This window comes from Dendropsophus ebraccatus, chromosome 1 (genome assembly GCF_027789765.1).
Source record: "Dendropsophus ebraccatus isolate aDenEbr1 chromosome 1, aDenEbr1.pat, whole genome shotgun sequence".
Taxonomy (NCBI): Eukaryota; Metazoa; Chordata; class Amphibia; order Anura; family Hylidae; genus Dendropsophus; species Dendropsophus ebraccatus.
Window position 1 is genome coordinate 60,639,041 of NC_091454.1, and position 17,360 is coordinate 60,656,400.

The 17,360-nt window shown below is 43.7% G+C and overlaps 1 protein-coding gene across 2 annotated transcripts in view; it reads right to left on the reverse strand.

Annotated features, from left to right (window-relative positions):
- FGF1 (fibroblast growth factor 1) overlaps positions 1 to 17,360 on the reverse strand; it is a 90,805-nt gene that overhangs the window by 62,787 nt on the left and 10,658 nt on the right. The window contains exon 1 of one of the 2 annotated variants that reach the window (XM_069971798.1): positions 13,823 to 13,903. The exons of the other annotated variant lie outside the window; for it this stretch is intronic. The gene's annotated coding sequence lies outside the window, so the exon portion shown is untranslated. Of the gene's footprint in view, positions 1 to 13,822; positions 13,904 to 17,360 lie in introns of those variants that run through there. 2 annotated transcript variants of the gene reach the window in all.

Sequence of the window (17,360 nt, forward strand, 5' to 3'; positions counted from 1 at the left end):
AGCGTTTTTTTAATGTTTTTTTTTTATAAAATGGTCAATGAGGGGTGTGGGGGTGTTTTTATTTGAATAAAAAATTTTTTTTACTTGTGTCTTGTCCTTATTTCTTTACTTTATAGACTTAGTAGTGGAAGCCGTCTAATAGACGGAATCCATTACTAAGTCGGGGCCTAGTGTTAGCCGGTATAAAATGCCTAACACTAACCCCCCATTATTACCCCAGTACCCAATGCCACCAGGGGTACTGGGAAGAGCCGGGTGCCAGTGGTCCCGGAGCGTCAAAATTGGCGCTCCTGGACCGGGCGGCAGCAGGCTGGTAAGATTTAGGCTGGGGAGGGCCTAAAACAATGGCTCTTCCCACCCTGGTGTTACCAGGCTGCTGTCGTTTGGTTTTTAACCCGGCTGGTTATAAAAATAGGGGGGACCCTATGCGTTTTTTTTTATTATTTATTTATTTAAAAAAAAAACCGCATAGGGTCCCCCCTATTTTTATAACCAGCCGGGTTAAAAACCAAACGACAGCAGCCTGGTAACACCAGGGTGGGAAGAGCCATTGTTTTAGGCCCTCCCCAGCCTAAATCTTACCAGCCTGCTGCCGCCCGGTCCAGGAGCGCCAATTTTGACGCTCCGGGACCACTGGCACCCGGCTCTTCCCAGTACCCCTGGTGGCATTGGGTACTGAGGTAATAATAGGGGGTTAGTGTTAGCCATTTTATACCGGCTAACACTAGGCCCCAACTTAGTAATGGATTCCGTCTATTAGACGGCTTCCACTACTAAGTCTATAAAGTAAAGAAATAAAGACAAGATACAAGTAAAAAAAAAATTTTATTCAAATAAAAACACCCCCACACCCCTCATTAACCATTTTATTAAAAAAAAACACATTAAAAAAACGCTGGTCATCGACGTAGTCCACGGAATCCAACGTAATCCCCAGGATACCGATATCTGAAAAACAAAAAGGGAGAAACACACAGAAAACACACAAACAGGAGCACAACACCCATCATTGTGAGCGGTGTTGTGCTCCTTACAGTATGCAGCATCTTTACAGATCGCTGCTTACAGTCTGGCCCCCAAGGGGTTAAGGGAGGATGTATTGCATCCCCCTTAACCCCTTGGGGGCCAGACTGATGTCAGACTGCACCCATCCCAGCAAGGAAGGGGTTAACTGCCCCCCCTTCCTTGCTGGGAGGGGTGCAGTGCTGGGGAGGGGGTGGGGAGAGCTCTATACTCACCCCGATGTGTCCTCTTCGCTGGTCCGCAGCACAATGAAGTCACTGTGCTGCGGATCGGCTCATTATATGTGCGCTGAGCCGATCAGCCAATCAGCTGAGCGCACATATAATTCTAAATGTTTCTTCTAATAATGCTATTGTGATAACATAATTAGAAGAAACATTTGATGTTTTCATTAAAGTAAAGTGATAATTTGTACAGAAAGCTCTATTGCCGACATATGAATTAACGGCTTATGGAGCTTCCTGTACTAATTAATATTTAATTAATAAAACACAATTTCGTTGAAATAAATTCAGTTTTGTTGGTCAATAATTTAATTCGAACGAATCCATCATTGTGCAATTAAATATACTGTCAAAAAATAAATATATATATAAATATACATTTATTTATATATCTATTTATTTTAACAGTATATTTAATTGCAAAATGATGGATTCGTTAGAATTAAATTATTGATTAACGAAAGGGACTTTATTACAAAGAGAATGTGTTTTATTAATTTAATATATTAACTATTAGAGGCATCGGCATTCGGCATCATTGCCAGCTATTTTTGAAGTACTCCGTACGGACAGCCTGTCAATCCTCGGCCGCATCTCCAGCCGCAAACAATGGTCTTGTTCATTTTTTACGGGTCCGTTTACGATAGGGCCGTAGATTCATACATAGTGTGCACTGTGCAGCCGTATATCCTATACTTTCCAGCATACGCATGAACCACCAAAAATACCGCCGCACAATTACAGCCGCAAATACAGCCGCACAGTTACATAGTCTGAACCTGGCCTTAAAGAGAATCTGTGAGCTGTAGGTCACATTCCAACCTCTGATAGAACACTGTTAGGTCAAGGAGACACATGGTACATTTAAAGAAAAAAGAAAACAAAGGGGAGCCTACTGGTGTAGTATTGTCAGTCAGGCCTGAACCTACAGTAGTTAAGCACTATTTACACTCACCTATGCAGGTTGTGCTACTGTAAATCAATAGATAAAACTAGCCTCAATTACGAGCCTTACATGTACCACCATAGCTCACTGAGGATCACCATCAATTACAATCGAATCTTAAATCCAGAATAGCTTGATAAAAGGTTCTTCTGGATTTTAAACATGATAATGCAGTCATTGCAGTGGCCACAAAGAGGAGCTGCGGCTAGTAGTATATCTAAGAAAACTCTATAGCGTAGTCATGGGTGGTTTCTGACTGGCTTATCCTGTATATCGTCCTGTGGACCCACACAACCTTATGTAACTGGGTCTCCACAATCATAGGGAATCCTTTACCACAGGGCACACTTGGGTGAGATGTCTGATGATGTACCAGAGAAGGTATGTGCAATAGAGATACTCCAGAGACACTGGTAAACTTAAAAACTGGGGAAAAATGTGCTGAAATTCATTGTGCAAAATCCAGGCAATACATTTTCTTTATGGTACAGGGATGCAAAGTTATACCCTGTAGGAAGAATACTTGCAAACTGGTCACAGCTCCCCTTTAGTTGCATTATAAACACTGACTGAAAATTTCTAAACATGCTTTATACACTTTGGCCCAGATGTATCAATCTTTGTTAAACTGGTGTGATTTGCCAATAGCAACCAACCCCAGCTCAGCTTTCCTATCCTAACAAGCTCTGTTACAATAGATACTGAACTGTGATTGGTTGCTAGGAGCAAGTTTTGGTTTCACACAAACGAATAAATCTGGCCCTTTATGATGCTAGTGCTAGTAATGTGCATAGTCTGATTTAGATAAATCTCTACTGGGGAGGGCCTACACAGGTTGGTGAATGTACTTTACTCATGGTCTGGAGTACAAGTGTACTGCGGAATCTATACAAATAAATATTATTATTATTTTTACTATTACAGGATGTACATTTGTGACATATAAGCTACACAGCACTAACTCCCTCCTCAGACTAGACATTTCTCCTATTTTAGAAGGAACAGGATGTTAGATATACTGTAATTGCCCTCTCATTATGGACTGGAGAGACCCTATGGTGCCATGATCCCCAAGACCGACCCAGAGCTGTCATAGGTTACACTCTAGCAAATGAATCTGGATATATTTTCAGTGACAAAGGATTTGCATTCTTTACATATATACTCCACCAATAGTGGCAGTAAAGAGCAACCTAACAACAATTGTGCAAAATGAAAGCTTATACATGTTAGACTCACAATACCCAAATCCAGACACTTCGAGGGGGAATTTCTCAGAAGCTGGGACATGTGTAACGGAACACTGCCATGACTGTGGTGGAGGCTGCACAACAAGGCTGTATAATGTCAAGCATTGAACATCCTCATCTAAAACTGACAGTGGAGCAAATTATTATTATGGAGTATTCACATCATGTTGCTGTACACTGTGAGTATACATTGAAATCAAAGGTATTCTGAGGGTCAGAAAAGCATAAGGAAAGATAGTAAAATTCCTTGCCCCTCAGTCTTGCCCTAGGCAAATGTAACAGAAACCACAAGGCCCATACTCCAGTTCCACGGCCCACCCGCCTTCAGAATCTACAAGGAAATTAGATGTGTTTGAACAGATCAATGATATGTATGATAAAAGAGCATAATGTACTCTGAACAGCCCAAGGTATCCTCTCTTGCACTGGAAAACTCTGCTGCATGTATTTCAATCCTATCACTATTAATAAATGTATCTTAATTAGTTCTCTCAACATGATAATCTCTTCTTATATTAATATCAGCCCAGGGGTCAGCTGTTTCCGACACCCCTGGTAGTATTGCTAAATCAAGCCTTTTAATTTAGAGCTGTATTAGATGATCAGAGTACTGCTCAATATCAGTGTCAATTAAGCAGATCCGCATCTATTTAAGGACCCTATTACGTGGCTCCACCGTCGCATTGGCATGGCCACACAAACAAGCAGTTGATCTTTTGAGTGGCCCTTTATTTTCATCAATTGTCAGCTGCACATCACCTATTACAAGGGAGAATGTATGGCCTTTTACTTAGGGCTATATTGGCTTGTTCAACCGATAATCCCCCCATGAGGGGGGTACTGACAAAGAGATTAGACCAGGCTGATAATCTGCCCCCTTTTTAGTCCCATTTTTGGTCCATTACTGTTCTGCCCTGGTTCCTTTATTGATTATGCGGTTTATACTGATAATGTTTCGGATATATTCAAAACCTACACAAATCACAAGACAAATGAATAGAACAAGTGTTCGCCTAGCAATCTACTGGTAAATGAGGTGTTACAAAATTAATATGCATGTACATGTGTTTTATATAAAGGTTTAACAATACAATTTGCAGTAAACCTGTCAGCATAGGGTTTGACACAAAAAGCATGCTTAAAGAATCAATTGCAGGTAACATTTCATAAACGAGCTTGTACCCTTCTAAATAATAGCTCCTATGATGTAATTCTAAACTAAGATGCTGCAGTCTTTAATCTTCCACAATTCCTTAGCGTCCTATTAAAAGGATGAGTCATTGAGAAGGCCAGCCAGCTTCTCCGGCATCATACATGTAATGGAAAATAAAAATCTCACTCTCTTCTAAATTGTTGAGGTTTGCTGCACCTACATATGCAAATGTGACAAAAAAAACTCCTCATGTAAAAGTACTTGTACTTAAGGTTCAGCATCTTATCAGCAGAAAAAGCTGCTATTGGTAGGTCTAATGCTTAAATAAAGCAGTTCTGAGCTCTAATATCTGTGAGGTTTTGGAAGCTGGGGCACTTACACAGAACAACCTGGGTTGGGGGACTTATTCCCTTTTGTATGTTAAAGTATGGAATGGGATTAAAAAAAAATTGTGGGCAGCATAATTTGCACATTACTCTGGAATAATCCAAATTTCTCAGAATTTTTTGGGGATGAATTGTTAAAATTCTAGAGTATGAAAGGGTTAAGATATGTTTCACAGAATTGGGAAGATGGAGAAATTATTTCATTTGATATAATTTGCACAAGACATGGTGTGTCAGAGAAACAGATACTGTGGTATAAATGGCTTGGCAATGCATTTCACTCTGTTCAGGATAAAGAAGCACTAATAGTTCAGTCACATGAGATAATAGACACGATATGTAATAAGGTAGGAAGAGTGAAATGTTTATCTTTAATTTATAGACTTATGGTGAAAGAAAAAAAGGTCCCCCACCTGGACAAGGTGAAACTACAGTGGGAGGCTTCTTTTGGGGCAATACAAGCACCTTTGTGGAATAATATTGTTAGGAATCTGAAATCGGGTTCGGTGAGCCCCTCACATAGATTGATGCCTTGCCAAGGTTCAATAAGGGTGGGGAGTTTTTTTGTAAGAATTGTGGGTGAAAAAATGCGGATATGTTCAATCTAGTATGATGGGAAAAAGTGTGGCAGATTGTATGTCGTTCGATCAAGAAAAAAACATCACCATGGATAGTGCTGAAATGGTCTTGGGCGGTCTCTCCGAAAATGGGGGGATAAACTCCTTTATTAACAGGGTTCTGAACTGTGTAAAAGTCTTAATTGTATGAAAGCGGATTGATGATCGGCCTCCGGCCGTTCAGGAATAGAAGAGGTTGGTGGCTAGAGTGGAGAATTATGAGGGACTTTTAGCTAAAAAGTCACAGAAAGCAGAAATGTTGAGATTTTTATGATAATTGTTCAAAGTTTGTTTTTGTATTAGCATATTGGAAAATAAAATATATTTAAAAAAAAGTAGTTCCGAGCTGCAGGCCACACCTCCTTCATACTGTGTGTGTGTGTGGGGGGGGGGGGGGGGCATTTATCAAGATTGGCTTTTTATCCATTGGTTTAAAAAAATGGGCACACTGGTTTCAAATAGAAGAGCACAATGAAGCACCATACTCCCACACTGAAATCTATGTTACAACTGGCATAGATTTAAATAAGAAGTCCAGCAAAAATGTTTATTAAAGTATTGTTTTGCCCTCCAAAAGTAATACAGATAACCAATATACACTTATTATAATAAAATGCTTATAAAGTGCTTTTTCCCCTGCACTTACTACTGCATCAAGGCTTTACTTCCTGGATAAAATGGTGATGTCACAACCCGACTCCCAGGTTGCGGGCTGTGGCTGTTGGAGAGGAAGATGGCAGAGGGATGCTCAGTGTCCATCCACTGCCCTGTGTCCCTTAGTGTCCCCCTGCCATCATCCTCTCCAGCAGCCACAGCCTGCACAGCTCTGGGAATCGGGTCGTGACATCACCATGTTATCCAGGAAGGGAAGCCTTGATGCAGTAGTAAGTGCAGGGAAAAAGCACTTTATAAGCATTTCCCGTAATAAGTGTATAGTGGGGATTTGTTTAACTTTTGGGGGAGCATTACAATACTTTAATACAAATTTTGCTGGACTTCTACTTTAAGCATTTTATGCATACAGGAGTAAATTATGATAAATACAGCACACACAGAGGTCACGCCCCATCAGTGAGCTGCCATGCCCACCAATCTTTCCTCCTCCTTAGTTTAAGTATGTTCAATATTTGGATGGTTGTAATCAATTACTGCCATTATTCTATTCTGTGTGTGTACTTCTGGCTGATTTCCCAATGACCTGGGGAGTGCATTATGTTAAAAATACCTCCATATTTTTCCCTGAAAAGGACTCCCTTATTTTGCTTTTATTTTTTGGTGTCGAACATAAGCTAAGAGTGGTTTCAGACAGGGTTTTTGTTGTGTGGTGCAGCCCCGGGATTAGGCTCGACCGGTCACTTGCTAGATGGTGAAGTGTGACTCCACTGCAGTAGTAGTTGGTCAGGGAATAGCTCAGCCAGGTGTTATGTTGTTGTGACCCCAGTGCCGGTTGGGCACACAGGTATGATGGCACACCTGCTTTTATTTTAGAGAGGCTGGCTATACCCTTTCCCCTGTGGTCGGTGACCTGCTGGTTTGTGAGGGGGTCCCTTGGACTTCTATCATGGTGGTCCGGAGTGTAGTTGTGACCCACCCAGACTATTGATACCGCCACCCACAAAAAGGGGAGATGACCCAAGGAACGTGCTGTGCCTGTGTAGGTGCTTGGATAAGAATCACTAAATCCCGTTACAATAAATAAACTCTTCTTTACTGCAGGAATACTTGATACAGAGATATACAATAGACTTCCGGCTTGACAATAAACTCAGGACTTGACTGACAAGACTTATACTGAGGGCTTGAGAGGTAGGGCAGCTTTGCTGACTTGGTTGCGTGTGGAGACGTAAAGAAAGTTCAGAGAAGTAGAGAGGATGTCGAGAGAGTCACAACCCAATGTAGTACTGTGCTCTGATGGAATTTTAGAAGTAGAATAAGTAAAATACTTGAGAGTAGATAGAATACTTGTGCCCATGTTTTGACTTCTTGGTCTTTGCACCACCTAATGCCCACCAGTGTCGTGCGACCCGTCCTAGAGGGTGATACAAGCCCCAGATCTTGTTACCTGGGTTGAGCAGAATGGTCAGAGTTTTCTGGTTACACCCGCACTGTGAGATAGTGTACGTAGGCTTCTAGCAACTTTGCTCTATCCAGATCTGTTATAGGATACTGTCCTGCACTTTTAGACTTGTTTATGGTGTGGACTGGGATGATCCCTGACTTGTCCTGTCATGATCGTGCCTGAAAAGGCATCAGTGCCACCCTCTGCGGTGAAGATCCGACCTCTGCGCCAAAGACTGCGCTTTTGGCCATGATCCGTTCCTTGTTTTACTGTGTTTTCTACTTGTGTCTTCTGTGTTCCGGTCCATGTTTTCTTAGTTCTCCCTGCACCTTCCTTGCTGTGGTCTGTTCACTAATTGTGTCTGCTGTGGTGTGATTGACAGGTCTCTTCTCCTCTGGTTTTCTGTGATTCTCTGGTGTGTTTCTTCTACTCAGCCTATCAGCTTGGAGTCCGGGGCTTCTGATCCCTTATACCTGTCCCTCTCCCTTCACTCTGAGCTCTTGATAGTTTTACAGCTTGTCTGTCTGCTAGATCCTGCCTTTGTGATATTGTCTGTATTCCTGGTTTCCTGAACCCTTGCTTGTTTATTAGCTTGTCTTTTGGTTCAGTGTTCTCCTTAGTCCTCAGTTTACCTTGTTTAGTGCTCAGTTCTTCTTGCTTTATCTATGGCTTTGGCTTCACTGTTCTGGCTTTGGCTTCACTGTTACCTGGTTGCATCTCTGGCTTTCGTCCTCTGTTAGTTTGGTCCTCCGTTCCTTGCTGCTTTCTTGGTCCTGTCCTTCTGTGTGTCTTTGTGACTTTGCCTTGTCTGCTGTCATTGTACCTTGTTCGTCTGTACTGTGTCTTGTCTGTGTTCACACTTATTTGAGTGCAGGGATCATCGCCCAGTTGCGGACTGGTTGTTTAGGACCTGCACTGCAAGTAGGTAGGGAAAGTGTGGGGGGTCTTAGCCATAGGGCCCACTTGTCCTGTGTGTCTTTGTCCCAGGGGCCCTAACATGTCCTCTCTGAGAGTGTTTAACACTGCATAGTGTGTAGAAGAGTTGCTTTCGAGAAATGAGTGTCTGTGCTTCCCATGTGTGTCTGTTCTGCTTAACAGCTAGACTAAGACTCACTGGACATAAGCCAGGGCCCAACTTGGCTACTGTAGGGACCGTGCTGGCTAGCAACCTCTCTGTTCAGAAACGTGACTAAGACTCACTAACACTTCTTTTCCCCATGTGACTACCTCCTACAGGGTATGTAATACCTGCTGTGAGTGGGTGAGAAGAGAGTGTAAAAGAAGAAAGGAGAAAAGAGATAGGTAGAGAAGAGGAAAGAGCTCTCACTGGTGCAAGTCACAAACAACAATAACCCCTTGAGTACTACAGCTGTACAATCCATAGGTGCAAGACATGCATACTAGTGACATCTAGTGGCAAAACTTAAGCACGACTACATCACAACTTAAATTTGTAGTACAGGCTTTTGCGAAGGGTCTAACTAGCAACACCCGTGATGGGACACCACAGTTGCAGTTTTTTTTGTTTGTTTTTTTAGGAATGACCTATCATTTCCTTTCTTCTATAGCCACTTATAGCATGACAAAAAATATATTTCTGTTTGATCTATATAAGATACATCAGAAAAAAACCTCTTTATATCTTTGCATGAAAACAGCTACTGAGAGCGGTATACATTTCTATAGAGTGCTCCATCATATATCAGTACACATATAGACATGTGCATAAGGCCATAGGATTGTGCAGAGACCTTCTTAAGGACAGCACATTTAGCAAGTTGTGTGTGTCCACTAAACATTTTCTACACAGTACCCAGGACTCTTTATGTTTGTTTTTTAGGTATAATTATTCATAATTGTTGCAGGAGCTCCCGTGGCTGTCCCTTTTATTCTTGAGTACACCAGAAAAAGAAGAAAACATATTATCTGTCTTGACTTATTTTGGGATATTTGGTATTGTGGTTTTAACATTTTAGCCACAAAAAATACACCTTTTTTTGTATAAACCACAAACACCCTCACAGCTCTGAAAACCTACTAACAAGTGCAAGGTGTTGTTTTCTGGTAGACTCTAAGGTGTCTGCTCACATATTGTTTTAAGTGCCTCACCTGTACTTGTAATGATGCTGAAACCATTTTGCAGTAAAATTGGGAGTTTTTAGCTGAATGTTTATCAACCATAAGAACTGACACCCTAATGCTGGGTTCACACACTGTATACTTCAGGCAGTATTTGGTCCTCAAGTCAGGTCCTCATAGCAACCAAAACCAGGAGTGGATTGAAAACACAGAAAGGCTCTGTTCACACAATGTTGAAATTGAGTGGATGGCCGTCATATAACGGTAAATAACTGCCATTATTTCAATATAACAGCCGTTGTTTTAAAATAACAGCAAAAATTTGCCATTAAATGACGGCCATCCACTCAATTACAACATTATGTGAACATAGCCTTTCTGTGTTTTCAATCCACTCCTGGTTTTGGTTGCTATACAGCCTCACAAATACAGCCTCAAATATACATAGTGTGAACCCAGCCTTGCCATCATAATTTTACTCTATACAGTAAATGGAGTGCAAACAAACATGTAATTGAATGTTGCATCTAGGCAGGGGTGACATTCTGCTGCCAGAGGCAAACTATAGAAGGGCACCCTGTATTTGTGTGTATATACAGTGGCAATCAAATTTAGAGAACACACAATTTCCTAAATGTCAAGGTCTTTCTGGATCGAGCACCTGCATCAGAACTTTTTTATCATATGATGACGCCGACACAGCCAGGATCCTCTCCCAGACTACTACCTCAAGAGCATTTCTACAGATTCCCACAAGTGAATACAAGAAATGAATACCACAATAAAAGCACACAAAAGAACTTGGTGAGTGCCGGGACTTTCCTTTAAAGCAACTCTGTACCCACAATCTGTCCCCCCCCCCCCCCCCCCCCAAACCACTTGTCCTGGGGTCCGTTCGGCAGGTCATGCAGTTATTGTTCTAAAAAACAACTTTTAAACTTGTAGTGGATCAAAATCACAGCAGAGCAGTGTCAGAGACTAGTGATGTAAGTCAGAAAACTGCATTTAACTGTAAGTGCTTTTTAGGAGCATTTACAATGAAAGTAAATCTGTCAGATGCATTTCACGTTCCAGACTGCTGACACTGATAGCTGTTAGGACAAGGAGACAAATGGTACCTTCATTTATCTGTCTGTGCTTCTAGGATGTATACAAAATGTTTTTTTTTCTCATTAAAAAGTGTCAGAGAGGCTTTTCCAAGCTCATTCTTCTTCTTAGGCTGGGTTCACACTATGTATATTTGAGGCTGTATTTGGTCCTCATGTCAGGTCCTCATAGCAACCAAAACCAGGAGTGGATTGAAAACACAAAGGATCTGTTCACATAATGTTGTAATTGAGTGGATGGCCACCATATAACAGTAAATAACGGCCATTATTTCAATATAACAGCCGTTGTTTTAAAATAACAGCAAATATTTGCCATTAAATGGCGGCCATCCACTCAATTACAACATTATGTGAACATAGCCTTTCTGTGTTTTCAATCCACTCCTGATTTTGGTTGCTATACAGCCTCAAATATACAGCCTCAAATATACAGCCTCAAATATAAGGCTTGTGAACCCAGCCTTAAAGTGTCCCTGTCGTTATAACTATCAAAACCTAAATCAGCAGTAGATGTGATATAAAGCCAGATTATTGACCTAACAGCTATTTAACAGTGTCAGAACGTGAATTAGATCAGGCAGATTCACTTTAAAGGTGTCGGTTCGGGTTGTGGAAATTTGCCCAGGAATTTCTGACAGCAAAGGGACAGCACCTGAGGCAGACACTTTAACTAGCCTCACACCAGAAGTGCCTCTGCATCTAGGAGTTTTATAAGCCGGGACGAGAGTTATTTCTGATCCTGACCACTCACAGTTTAAAGAGACTGTGTCAGAAGGTTTCTGCTGTCCTATCTCATGGTAGCATAAACTAGGCAGAGAAGCTGAACAGAATGATGTTTTACTCACATTGTTCTGTGCAGCTGATTCGGAGATATCCTCCTGAATAACATGGACAATAAGTAGTCCTCTCCGTTATGTGCATGAGCCTAGTAGTCCTCAATATTCATGAGTAGAGATGAGCGAACCTCGAGCATGCTTGAGTCCATCCGAACCCGAACTTTCGGCATTTGATTAGCAGTGGCTGCTGAAGTTGGATAAAGCTCTAAGGCTACGTGGAAAACATGGATATAGTCATTGGCTGTATCCATGTTTTCCAGACAACCTTAGAGCTTTATCCAAGTTCAGCAGCCCCAGCTAATCAAATACCGAACGATCGGGTTCGGATGGACTGGAACCCGAACCTGGTTCGCTCATCTCTATTCATGAGAAGCAGAGAACTCCTCCCACCAGCTGATTGGCAGCTATCTATCCATGCTGTGTAAAGGGAACAACTGTCAATCAGCAGCTGGAGGGAGGGGTGCGGCAAGAATCCTATTCATTTCTGTCACTAGTTCATGCAGCGGTTTTTACTGCTTTTTCTGGGATTTTCTCATTTTAGTGTAAACTAGAATAGGCTTTTTTCTCCCAAAGTGATTCTTTTATCATGTTATTCCAGGATTTCTATTAAAGAATTGGGGAAAAGAATGCTACATTATATATATATATATATATATATATATATATATATATATATATATATAGATATACTTTTTTTATATATCACTTTTTTTCTGGTGTTTTTCTTTGCCATGATGGTATGGTGTTTCATATTTGCCTTTTGACTCTCAGCTAACATCTGGCTGCAGCATTTTTGGGCCATACACCAAATGTGGCGTGTTTTTTTTTTGTTTTGTTTTTTCAAAGCGCCTAGTCAGACGGCACCTTTATGGACAAGTACACTTTAAGGCTATAAGGCTATGTTCACATAATGTAAGAGACCGGCCATTCCGTTCCGTGCCCGGATGATCTTTCCTGCCGCAGGGTTCTGAACCTCCCACAGCACATAATGAAGCAAGTGGCCAGAGCCACTTGCTTCATTGTGTGAACTGACAGGTCTTTCTGTGGCCGCAATTCACTAAATTGCAGTCTCAGAAAACTGACATGTCAGTTATTTGCGGCCCTGTATGGGATCCCGGCCGGAGCGTATACTATGTGTATACGCTCCGGCCGGGATCCCATACAAGAAAAGGCAGTTCCACACTGTACAAGGTACGGCCATTGTTGCCGATGGCAACAGCGGCTGGACTTTTACGTCGTGTGAACATAGCCTAAAGGGGAACTCCAGACTGGGGTGATTTTTGGCAGAGTGCTGGTGAGGGGGAGGATTCAAGAAGTAACATGCTCTTACCTCCCCGACTCCAGCACTGGTGCCAACATCGCGCAGCTCCGGTCCCAGGCGCTTCTGGGTCTGAGTGGGGACCTGGGGAGTGATGTGCCAGGCCCAGTCAGTGGCTGTAGCGGGGTCCCGTCTTGGCCGCTGACTGGCTAAGCGAGCCCAACACGTCATGTCCCAGGTCCCCACTCAGATCGGTGGATCGAAGCTGCGAGATTCTGGCACCAGCGCTAAAGTGGGGGAGGTGAAAACATGTTACTTCTTTCATCCTCCTCCTCCCCAGCACTCGGCCAAAAATCACCCCAGCTCAATCGGACATCAGGTGTAGAGAGATGCAACTGCATTCTGTTGTGAAAGGAAAAGCCTGGCACTTAGTGAGTATCATGCATAGGTCCTATAAATTAGAATAGGAGCCATGCACAATATTTGTTTGCCTTAAATAAATACCTTGGCAGCCTGACCACCTAGCAGGCAGATGAATCTCCCCAAGTCCAATAATAGAGAAGAGTATGGCAGGAAAAAAACTATAATTATCTTGTCAACATAAAAGTCTATATCCCGGCTTGAAAACAACCATGACGATCTATAGACTACCTAATAAGTTTACATTGTAATTCAGTATCAGCAGAGACCAGCAATCATAGGAAAGCATCACAGAAAGGAAATAAGACGTCTAACATAACGCTCAATAATAATAATAAAACCTGTAATCAAACATCAGGCTGAAGGGCATACATTGCACTCTTGTATTTTATTATCAATGTACCATACTTTCAAATGACAATCTCTGCGGTATTATTAACCACTATGGTAAGGATCACCTACCTGTAGCATTCCAGCTAGGAGGCTCTTATTCCTGTGAATTCATAGATACCAGGGAAGGATATCTTGCTGTGGCACAGCAGATAGGAAAAATGAGGGGTGGAGCAGTGTTGTCAGCAAATCTGTCCTGTTCTATGCTTGTCTGGTTTCTCCTGCTGAGAACCAGAAGCAGCCATTGCTCCATGGAAGAAGTCAGGCCTTCTTACAGATTTTGCATTACAGCTGTGTGAATAGGCTGCAGGCTGAGGCATGTATATCAAATCATTGGTAATAAAAATGTATCCGGGACATGCAGGGAATGAAGAGCCCTTTCTCACAAAATGACTTCTGTCTTCCCTTGGTCTTACCTCAGATATAAGTCAATAAATATACAGTATTTTCCATCAGCTTACAGGACAGAAAAGTTTTAGTAAAGTACCTGCACTTTAGGATTTTTCTAGGATCCGTATAATGATGCTTGCTCCAGTGTGATCTGCCTTTATGTAGCTGAGAAGGCTTTCCCAGAAACCATACCATGTGTAGGAAACAGCTAATAATTGATAAAACATATGTTTCCACTCCTCTGCAGGCATCAAGTGTATCATGAGTTTTTGCTGAGACTAAACTAAGTAGCTTAAAGGGGTATTCCCTTCTCAACTAACATACTTAGGCTATGTTCACACAAAGCATTTCATTAGAGTTTAAAAGTATTTTGCAGTGAATTGCGCAATTCGCTGTAAAATAGCACTATTGTCAGGTTATTGTCCTCTTAACGCTATTGTCCTCTTATGTCCACACTTTCCCTCCCATTGTTGACAGCTTGTTGTCTAGATTAGGCTATGTTCACGCTTCATTTAACAGCGTCTGTTGCATAGCAATGGACACTGTTAAACTGCCAGCCGACAGGCTGAATTCAGCACGTTCCTGAAGCCAATACCCCTGTATCAGCAGCAGGAACGTTCTTTTTTTTTTTTACAATTGACTTGCGGGCACCGTGGGGTGTGCCTGCAAATCAATTAAAGGTGTTATCCAGTGCTCGAAAAACATGGCCTCTTTCTTTCAGAGACAACACGACTCTTGTCTCCAGTTCAGGTGCGGTTTGCAATTAAGCTCCATTCACTTCAATGGACTGAGCAGCAAAACCCCGCCCAAGCTGGAGACAAGAGTGGGGCTGTCTCTGGAAGAAAGTGGCCATGTTTTTGTAGCGCTGGATAACCCCTTTAACCATTCACTTCAATGCAAAGTACAAAGTAAAAAAATAGTTGTGTGAACATAGCCTTACCAAGCACCAATCTGCTCTTAAAGCAGTGGTCTGGCTGATATACAGTATATCTATATTATATATAGTGGTGTATATGCTATAACCATGTATACTGGCATATACATATAGTAGCTATAGTATATACGCTATTGGGCACATTTATCAATTTCTGCTTTTTTGCGCACCTCTAATTTTAAATTTCCCTGGTTTCCCACCACTGGATTTAGCAAGAGGCGTACACCTCCTGATAAATCCAGCATATCAGAGGCTGATGCGCAGCAGGTAAAAAAAAATAAAAAAAATCAACGCCACCTCAGAGCCAGTTTTTGCCCTATTCCAGGCAAAAAAAATTAGATAAATTCTCCACCCATTCAGCTAACAACGGATAAACCTGACAAAAAAAAATGGTGTAAAGTACAATTGTCTTAGTTGCCCCTAGTAACCAATCAGATTCCACCTTTCATTTTTCAAAGAGTCTGTGAGGAATGAAAAGCGGAATCTGATTGGTTGCTTGCAGGCCCGGACTGGTAATCTGGCAAGCCGGGCAAATGCCCGCTGGGCTGGCCAGATTACCAGTCCGTGGGCCGCCCGGGCTGCATCAAAAAAAAAAAATCACCGCCGCGGCCCGTTTCTCTTCCCCGTCCGCTTCTGCCCGCTCCGGTCACCGCAGTCCGCTCGGTCCGCCTCCTGTCACCGGATCACAGCCTCTGCCCCCTCCGGTCACTGCAGCCCGCTCGGCCCGCCCCTGACGTGCGCCGCTAATCCAATCAACGTGGGGCCGCTGCAGCCAGCCGTGGAATGCGTGTTAGTGCACCGCAGCGGCCCCACGCTGCTCTACGTTGATTGGATTAGCGGCGCACGTCAGGGGCGGGCCGAGCGGGCTGCGGTGACTGTAGCGGGCAGAGGCTGTGATCCAGTGACAGGAGGCGGGCCGAGCGGGCTGCGGTGACCGGAGCGGGCAGAGGCGGGCTCCGGTGACAGGATGCGGACCGAGCGGGCTGCGGTGACCGGAGCGGGCAGAGGCGGGCTCCGGTGACAGGAGGCGGACCGAGCGGGCTGTGGTGATAGGAGGTAACAGGAGCGGGCTGCAGAGACCGGGGACCATCTATAAAGGAGGGGGGCCATCTATAAAGTAGGGGGGAGAAGAGAGAGGGGGCTATCTATAAAGTAGGGGGGAGAAGAGACGGGGCTATCTATAAAGGAGGGGGGAGAAGAGAGAGGGGGGGCCATCTATAAAGTAGGGGGGGAGAAGAGAGGGGGCTATCTATAAAGGAGGGGGGAGAAGAGAGAGGGGGCCATCTATAAAGTAGGGGGGAGAAGAGAGAGGGGGCTATCTATAAAGGAGGGGGGAGAAGAGAGAGGGGGGCCATCTATAAAGGAGGGGGGAGAAGAGAGAGGGGGGCCATCTATAAAGGAGGGGGGAGAAGAGAGGGGGTCATCTATAAAGGAGGGGGGAGAAGAGAGAGGGGGCCATCTATAAAGTAGGGGGGGAGAAGAGAGAGGGGGGCCATCTATAAAGGAGGGGGGAGAAGAGAGGGGGCCATCTATAAAGGAGGGGGGGAGAAGAGAGGGGGCCATCTATAAAGGAGGGGGGAAAAGAGAGAGGGGGCCATCTATAAAGTAGGGGGGAGAAGAGAGAGGGGGGCCATCTATAAAGGAGGGGGGAGAAGAGAGAGGGGGCCATCTATAAAGGAGGGGGGAGAAGAGAGAGGGGGGGCATCTATAAAGGAGGGGGGAGAAGAGAGAGGGGGGCATCTATAAAGGAGGGGGGAGAAGAGAGAGGGGGCCATCTATAAAGGAGGGGGGAGAAGAGAGAGGGGGCCATCTATAAAGGAGGGGGGAGAAGAGAGAGGGGCCATCTATAAAGGAGGGGGGAGAAGAGAGAGGGGGCATCTATAACAGAGGGGGGCATCTATAAGGGAGGGGGAGAAGAGAGAGGGGGCCATCTATAAAGGAGAGGGGAGAAGAGAGAGGGGGCCATCTATAAAGTAGGGGGGAGAAGAGAGAGGGGGGCCATCTATAAAGGAGGGGGGAGAAGAGAGAGGGGGCCATCTATAAAGGAGGGGGGAGAAGAGAGAGGGGGCCATCTATAAAGGAGGGGGGAGAAGAGAGAGGGGGCCATCTATAAAGGAGGGGGGAGAAGAGAGAGGGGGCCATCTATAAAGGAGGGGGGAGAAGAGAGAGGGGGCCATCTATAAAGGAGGGGGGAGAAGAGAGAGGGGGCCATCTATAAAGGAGGGGGGAGAAGAGAGAGGGGGCCATCTATAAAGGAGGGGGGAGAAGAGAGAGGGGGGCATCTAT